Source organism: Sapajus apella, unplaced genomic scaffold, assembly GCF_009761245.1.
Source record: "Sapajus apella isolate SASKATOON/1434 unplaced genomic scaffold, GSC_monkey_1.0 scaffold32, whole genome shotgun sequence".
NCBI classification, from domain to species: domain Eukaryota; kingdom Metazoa; phylum Chordata; class Mammalia; order Primates; family Cebidae; genus Sapajus; species Sapajus apella.
The window spans coordinates 10,305,505-10,314,325 of NW_022436972.1; positions in this window are offsets into that span (position 1 = coordinate 10,305,505).

The following is an 8,821-nucleotide window of genomic DNA, read 5'->3' on the forward strand; positions in this document are numbered from 1 at the left end:
TAAAAATAAAATAAATGAATACATCCTTTGTCACTAGATAAAACAGAGAGACATAGTTCTTGCCCTCATGGAGCTTATAATCTAGTAAGGAAGGTACAAAAAGAAATGAATAAACAATATGTATAACTGCTATTGCAATTAGCACTATGAAGAGAATAAAATTGTAAAATAATAAACAACAAGGGAAACTCACCAGACGTGGTGGTCAAAGAGGGCCTTCCAGATGAGATCATAGTATTTGAAGGGTATTGGGGAGAGTCTTCTCCACAAAGGGATAGAGTCTACAAAGACCTATGGCAGGAAAGGGCTAGGCTTGTGAACTAAAATGTCAGAGTGCTGGGGCGCAGAGTGTCATGTTGGAGGGGGGGCAGGATAGGTTATGCAGGAACTGGTAGATTAGAGTAGTAACTTGGATTTTATTTGGAGTATGACAAGAATCCATTGAAGGATTTTGAACAGGTAAGTTATATAATTGAATTTTTGCTTCAGAAACATGACTGTAGATGCTTTGTAGAAAATAAACCAGCGATGGACAAAAAGTCCTATTCAGATCCACCCTGGGTGGGGTATGGGAGTGGGTGGAGAGTTGTTCTCCCAGCTACAAATATCTGTTCATCTTCTAGCCATGGAAACGGCCTGAGCTGAGAATGAGTATTGCCACACACCCTCCTCCTTCCTCCTCCCATTTCCACCACGCACTCACCTCCCTCTCTCTCTCTCTCTCTTTCTCTCTCTCTCTCTCTCTCTCTCTCTCTCTCTCACACACACACACACACACACACACACACGCAGTCCTTCTCAGATTCTTCCCTCCTTACCTAATATGCCTCCATTTGGCCCTTGTTTAAAGTATTTCAATCATGTTTTAGTCCATGTAACTATTACTCCAGTATTTTTAACACGATGTGTGACTAATGTTGCAATGAAACTCTAATACTGCAGCAAAGTTGAAGCGTTTAAAATTGTTGCTCCTTTTTAAATTCCATTCTGAAAACAGCTATTATTCTTAATGCTCTATACGGCTCATTCCTATGATTCCAGGCTCTTGTGGAGAGTTGGCATTTTGGAGTGGTTTCTCCTTGGTTATCTATCTGCCCTGCTTAGCTAACGCTACATGCCATAGGACACAGAATTTGGATTCAGACCAGTCCTAAATGTTAACTCTATGACCTTAAGCAACCTCTCTGAGACTCCAGATCTTGGTAACTAGAAGAGAATAATAACCTCCTTACAACGTTGTGAGAATTAAGAAACGATACGTGTTAAGCATGGAGGGTGTCCAGTTTCCTGGAGTCTTGAACAAAGAATTGGACAAAATGCTCAAACAAAGCAAGGAAGAAATGGAGGGTTTTATTGAAAAGGAAAGTACCCTCCACAGTGTGAGAGCAGGCCTGAGCATAAGGGCTGCAAGGCCCCATTACTCAGAATTTTGGGGAGTTTAAATACCCTTTAGAGGACTCCATTGTTTACTTGGGGTACACCCTATATAAAGGAAGAGGATGAAGTTACAAAGTTATGTACTTGGCCTATGCCCTATGGAGGATATTTCCTGTCATAGCTGACGTGTGAATCAGCCTTAGGTTTCCTGCCTCCAGACCGTATTTTCCTGCCTCATTTCCTCCCTAAGAGATGTGATCCCCATACATCTTTATGGGAGGCAGAGGGACTGATGGTCTTTTTTTTTTGGTAACTGCTTCATGCTGGCTTGGGGCATAGTCCCTACTTACTGGGGAATCACAGAACTCTCCCTGCTCTATCTAGTGGAGGTCAGGTAGCTTCTTGATGTCTAAGGGTGGTGTCTTCACCTGGAACTGGCGGAAACCTTTGTTGCATCATCTCCTGAAGCTTGATGGTCTCTAGGTGAGAGGAAATGAATTTGGTTAAAAGATTTAATGGGAACTTCAGGGGGTGAATACCTATGCTGTCAGAAATGCCTGTTATAGAGATTTGCAGAAGAAAAGAAAACAAAACCTGGTCTCTTCTAGAATCCGTGCATTTCCTTAAAGTCTTAGCACAAACGACTCCGTTTTGGTTTGGATTGCTCTTTTGGGGCCTAGTGCATGAGTGCATGAGCTTAGCCCAAAACAATGACTTCCCAGAATTTTGTTTTTAAAATTCCCCCTTTTTGGTCAGGTTCTCACTTAGGTGAGAGTGTGACCAAAACTTATGGCCTTGGTGCCACTCTCAGTTACCATAATTTTGGGTTGTACGTTATGGTGTCCTCGTGGTTGCATGTTTCTTTCAGCTCCTGCCATTGCAGTTGAAGAAAGACCATATGACAGTCTAGAGATGGCTGCGTGCAAGCAATTAAAACTTCTGAGAGAATACAACGTACCAGGGAGACTATTATTATGACTATCGGAAAGAAAATGCCAAGTTCAGAGTATGCTCCTTTTCCAGGGTCCCTAGAAACCAAACCACCTAAAATTAAATAGATTAAAGAATGAGCTAGATGAAGAGTCTACTCGCTTGACCAAGTGGTCTTTTCATTAATCCCCTACAAGTGAATTATCGTAATCTGCATTTGACGTGTTTCTCCATAGCTCACAAGTGTCAGCAGCCACACAGGTACCTCTTTGTTTAGCCAATTCTATTATTTAGCATAACTTTCACAAGAGAATTTAAACTCTGTTGTGAATTTGCTATAGAGCCTATCGTGAGGGATATATTTTTAATCATTGCTTCTTCTACTTTAAACTATGAAAAAAGAACACAACAATCCCATGATGCCCTTCTAGAGGAGTGAAGACCTCCTGGCAATGTTCTCTTTAACTCATGATGTGGGTCAAGAGGAGTGAACCAATGTTTTGTTTTTGACTGATGATGAGGCAACGTATGTACCATTAAAATTTCTTACCTACATCGGGCTTTCATCTTTTATCTATCAAAGTAGAAGGTTATCCATGTAAAAGGCTGGCTGCAAACTCCTTCACAAATAAAAGTATACCCCATAAGTGCAAATAACAGATCCGTTTTCCACTTCTGTTGTTTGTAGAGGGATAAGCAAGAAAAAATATTCAAAGATAAGAGTTTCATGGCAGTAGAAGTCTTGATCTGTGAACTTGGGAAAAACTGTTCATTTCAAGGATGCCATCTTCTTGGGAGAAATTTCTCTGGTTAGCTTTACCCCAAGGATTCCAATGGGTGCACAGTTCCAAAAGTGTGGAGGACCCTTCTCAGTTGTGAGACCATGGACCCAAAGCCCAAGGTCCCCAAGTTTTTTTGTAGTGTGGATGAGGACAGTCTTTCTCTGATGTTCTCGAAAGATTCAAACTACAAGAAGCTTTTTTAGCTGATATAAACACATTGTAGCATAGTAGTCTACTGTTATAACAGCAGCCCTCTCACATGGGAAAGCTTATATACAACCAGAAAACATGTATTAAAAATAACAATTGAATGAAATTCCTTTATAAAATGTTTACATAGCCCACAAGGTGACCCAATGTAGATGAAGCTTTAATTGTCTTCCCAGGAATATGGGACCAAGCATTGGTTATAAACTATTTTAAAAATTTCAGTATCAGCTGGTTTAACATGAATGTCTGAATCTGACAAAGTATATTCTTGGTATTTAATTAATTTTTGTTCTACTTGGGTTAGTAGCTTTATACAGGGAATTTGGTTATTTCTGTGCTTTTACAATAACTTAACATAATAATCATAATTATAATTGATAGCATATACTATTTTAGAAATCCCATATAATTTTAGAACATACATTAGTATTATTCAAAAATATATAACCTAAAGAAGACTGAACATCATTTTGGCAATCCCACGTTCCTAAACACGTCAAATAATTTTGTTTACCTCCTTTCTGGATGTTTTAAGGGATCCGCTGATCCATCCAGAAAGTCAGGCATTAGGAAAGGCAATTTTGAAACTGAAGTTTGATTTCGGAATTTCAGATTATTTATTTTGCCAAAATAATGACCCAGAAATAAAGAAGTAAAAACCTTTTACAGACACACACACACACACACACACACACACACACACACACACACATTCTACTGTTCTTACACACCTTGCATGTAAAACTCTTTCTAGTAGTCTTAATTGCATGTTACAATGGTGATTCTTAGCTATTTAAACTTTATTGTAAAACCTGGTAAACAAACCTAATATATCAACATAATTTAGAACACGTTTACAGTTTGAAGACACCGTATTTTACCAGTAATCTTTAAAACCTTTTGTATTTCCCAAAGATTGCTAAAGTCACGTGAACTAAAAGGCATTACACTTTCTACTTTCCTGACAAAATATTTGATTTAAGCTCTTATTATTATTAAACCAATTAATTTACAACTTTACTGAGGAGATTAACCAGTTTGCACAAAGAGAAAGAGGCCAGAGATTGGCTGGTAGGAAATTCTTACCCTTTTGCCTCCATGCCAGGTTTCTGGGTTCTCTCTCCTTGAGCGGCCCTGGCGACTACGCCCTATGGAGAGGACATGTGCTGTCATAGCTGAAGTGTGAATTGGCCTTATGTTCCCTCCCTCCATACCCTATTTTTCTGCCTCATCTGTAAACTGCCTAATTCACATACTTGGGTAGTAATACCATATATGCAAATGTTAAGCAAACATCACTAACTTTTGACTTCTGAAGATTCCCTTTTTCCCATTATTTCTGCCTACCATTATCTCTGCCTATCACCTGCTTTCTCTGCTTTCATGCATCTAATTCCTCTTCCATCCTCCCTTTCTTCACACACCTGCCCTAGTCTCTTGTTTGCTGAGCCTTTACTGTTCCACTGTCATCTTCCTGCTTTCACCTACCCTCTATCTTTGTCTCGCCATGACCTCAGCAAGAATACATCGGGGGAGAACTCATGGAAGCTGTTTCTCCCAACAGCGATATCTACTTATTTCAACCTATCCCCTTCCCAAGGACTGAGGGTGTTGGGGACAGAGTCATGTGCCATAATGCAAGTAACAGTGGTGGAGAAATAGATCAGAAACAAGGACTGTGTGCGAGCACCCTGTGGCTTATGAGGCATTACGAAGGTGCTGAGGGATGTGGGGTTATGATCAAACTTGAAGTGATCCTAGGAAAGTCAGACTGGGATGCAACAGTGCCTGGAGAAGTCAGACATCATGACCTCTGTCGATATGTTCAAATTCTCCAGAGCTGGCCAGCACCTCTGTGCTTCCAGTTCAGCTGCACAGCATATTGCTGATTCTCAAACTGGCCTTTTTTTCTTAATTTAAAGTAGCTGTTACACTACTTATCCCTAGCGTTCAATGGCACTTCTTGAAGGATTTTTGCATAGTGTTACTTAAGGATTACCGATTTTTTTTAAGAAAAAGTTTTTTTTGTAATAAAATTCACTCACCCCCAAAGATAGAGTAACTTTGATGATTCAGAAGCTCATTCAAGGTCTTCCAGTGCCTCAAACGTATTATTATAAACATCGTTTTTTGCTTTATATGCATAGATGCAAGTCTAGAGGGAATTCTGCTTAATAAAATTCCAGATTAGTCTACTATAATACCAGTTAGAATAACATTAAAAGTATTTGAACACGCTTATTGCTAGCAGTAAAAACAAACTAGTTTAGCTCAAAGTGATTATTCAAGCAAGAATAATAAATCATATTAACTGCTGGCACTTATGTAGTCATTACCGGGTGTCATGTAATTTTTTATATTCACTCTTGGCATCCATGAGGTGGATACTATTATTATTCCCATTTTACAGATTAGGAAACTGAAGAAGTTCACAAAACTAATGAGTGGTAGAATCAAAGATCCAGCCAAAAAAATCAGGCTCTGAGTTCTGCAAATTAACTACTAGGCTTCACTCCTCCTCTTCCTTTCCTTCAAACATTGTCACTTTTAAAATAGACATGTTTTAGAAAATGTTTATTCACAAAGGTAGTTGAGAAATCAATGTATAATCAAACATTAAACCCTGTGGTAGAAACGCATACTTGCTGAAAATGAAAGGGGCACTAGGCTATTGCTTTCTTATGTAAATATGGACACAGTCCCACACAGCCTCTTTACTCACTGACGTGCCCAAGGCCAAAACAGTATTAACAAGGGTCCTACTTCCCAGGTGTGGGTACAAACATGACTCAGCTCCACAGCAGCCTGGGCACATGGAGATGCATATGCACAAGATGCACCCGGGAGCCCCTTCTTGAGGAAGATTCATTTCTCATAAAACAAAGAGGTGTTCGTCCATTTTGCAAATGTTTCTTGAACACCTACTAAGTGCTAGGCATTTTTCTTTGCTTTTGGGATTCGACAGTGAGTGAAACAGACAAAAATACTGCAAGAAGTTTACGTTTTAGTGGAGGAAACAGACGATAATCGACAAGTATAAAATATATAGTAAGTTGGATAATTATAGGTGCTTAGGATAAACTATATAGCAAGGAATGGGAATAGAAAGAGTTTAATTCAGTTGTAAGTTAAGAAAGAAGTGAAAAGAGAGACCTTTCTCAGAAGATGCTATTTGAGCTGTAAAAAGCATCTTTTTGCTCCTCCTCACCATGAAATTACAACCCAAAGGATGAACTTCTGAAGATTACAGTGTGAAAATGGTTTTTGGACCTCCACTATTTCAACCACATGGAGTCAGCCAACATAAAACACAAAACATGTAAAACAAATAATTTAAAACAAATCCAAACAGAGCTTTCACATATTTACCTGGTGGGGGGAGAAGAAGAACAGCTCTCTCATACATTGAACCGACATCTCATTTATTCTGTCTTCCATTGCTGATGTGATCTATATGGGCAATTCCAAGTCCAAAGGTTTTCATGAGTTTTTTCACCTAATTGGAATGAAAACATACTTCAGTGTCCTGCCAACTCAGGCTCAGCTAAATGGCTAGAAGCAGGAATAAACATTTTCTAGCTGGAAAACTAGCTCTACTGGAAGTAAGCATAAGGTATGGCAGAGACAGAGGAAGAAGCTTGCTTCCAAGTTGGGGATGCTTGAGCCAGCTCTTGACCATGCAGATGAGTGCCAAAGAAGGCATTCCAGTAGCAATAGCAGTCCAAAGGCATGCAGGCTGAGAGTGCTTAGGATGTGCAAGGAGTTACTGGGCGTTCAATATTCTCAGCACACAGTGCAAAAGCAGCGAGTCAGATTAGTGCAGAACCACCTTCAAAGTGCCCCTGCCTTTCACTCCTAGTGTGGCATCTTAATTTCCAGTGTTCCGGTGGCTGAACATCATCTCAAAGCTCATAGCTAGATACCATATGTAGCACTTTAACGGGGTGGGGAGGGGGAACTGGAAACCCAGGTTGAAGGACAGCAGCCCTGCATGAGTAGGCTGCACCTCCATCCCTGCAGATCTGAGGGTGTGTTTCCTGCTGATGGTGCCACGATGACAAAACACTCACTAAGGCTCTTCCAGGAAGTGGTGAGAGTCAGGGTGAGCCAGGATCCAGCCTTCCAGGACCCCCTTTTAGGCCACATTAGGTTTGAGCGTTATCGTGTGGCTGGGGCTTGCTGCTGAGCCCTCTTAAGCAAGGGAATGACACGATTTTCTGCTTCATATGTATATTTTAAAGTAGAAGGCATAATATTTGTTATTATTTTTGTTATTTAAATTTCAACAGCTTTACAAGTGGCTTTTGGTTCCACGGATGAATTGTTTAGCAGTGAAGTCTGGGCTTTGGGTGTACCCTTCGCCCGAATAGTGTACATTGTACCCAATGGGTGATGTTTTATCCCTCGCCGCCCATCCTTCCCCCTTCTGAGTCTCCAACGTGCATTAACACCCTCTGCATGCCTTTGGAGACCCATTTGTAAGTGAGGACATGTGGTATTTGGTTTTCCATTCCTGAGTTACATTTCTTAGGATAATGGCCCCCAGTTCCAACCAAGTCACTGCACCAAGTTACTGCAAAAGATATTATTTCATTCTTTATGGCTGAGTAGCAGCATTACATGGTGTATATACACCCCCTTTTCTTTATCCACTCATCAACTGATGGATATTTAGGTTTACTCGATATCTTTGAAATTGTAAATTGTGCTGCAATACACATACAAGTACAGTTGTCTTTTTTGTATAATGACTTATTTTCCATTAGGTAAGATGCCCAGTAATGGGATTGCTGGATAGAATGGTATCTATCTAAAGAACTACTGGTTCGAACTAATGGTATCGAACTAAAAGAACTACTTTTAGTTCTTTGAGAAATCTCCGTAGAGTTTTCCATAGAGGTTGTGCTAATTTACATTCCCACCAGCTCGTAGAAGTGGCCCCTTTGAAGTACTGTTTTTCCAGCTCTTGAAACATACGACGGCTCTTTAATGTTTGTAGGATGAATGAGGGAGTAAAAGACAGACCAACCAGGCAGGAACAAATTCCCTCCACTCCCAGAGAAGAACAGCATTGGAATCCTTAAACCTGAGAGGAGAACTGACTCACAGTGATTTTACTGGCACCATCGGAAAAATCAACACAAGCAACTTGACTTTCTCAGGATCCTCTGAGAATCTCCATGTGTCTGTTGCATCATGCCAGCTTTAGCAAATATTCTTTTGCTTAGAAAAGTCAGTGGAAAGATGTGACATTGCAAGGCATGTAATGCAGCTTGGGTCACTGAGTTTTTGAATTGAGTAGTAGTTTGGTAAAGCAAGGTATACTACATGCCATGAAAATATTCATGGGGACATGAGGAAAGCGGTAATAAGCCAAAGAACACAAAAAATTGCTGAACAGGAAAAAGGATCTTATTTGGTTCAGTGAACTCAGCCTCTTTGAAACTTTAAACCTCTCTCTGACTATGCTCTTGCAGCTCTCAATCAGCTGTTCTATATAAATATGGAAGTATTTCAAGCTT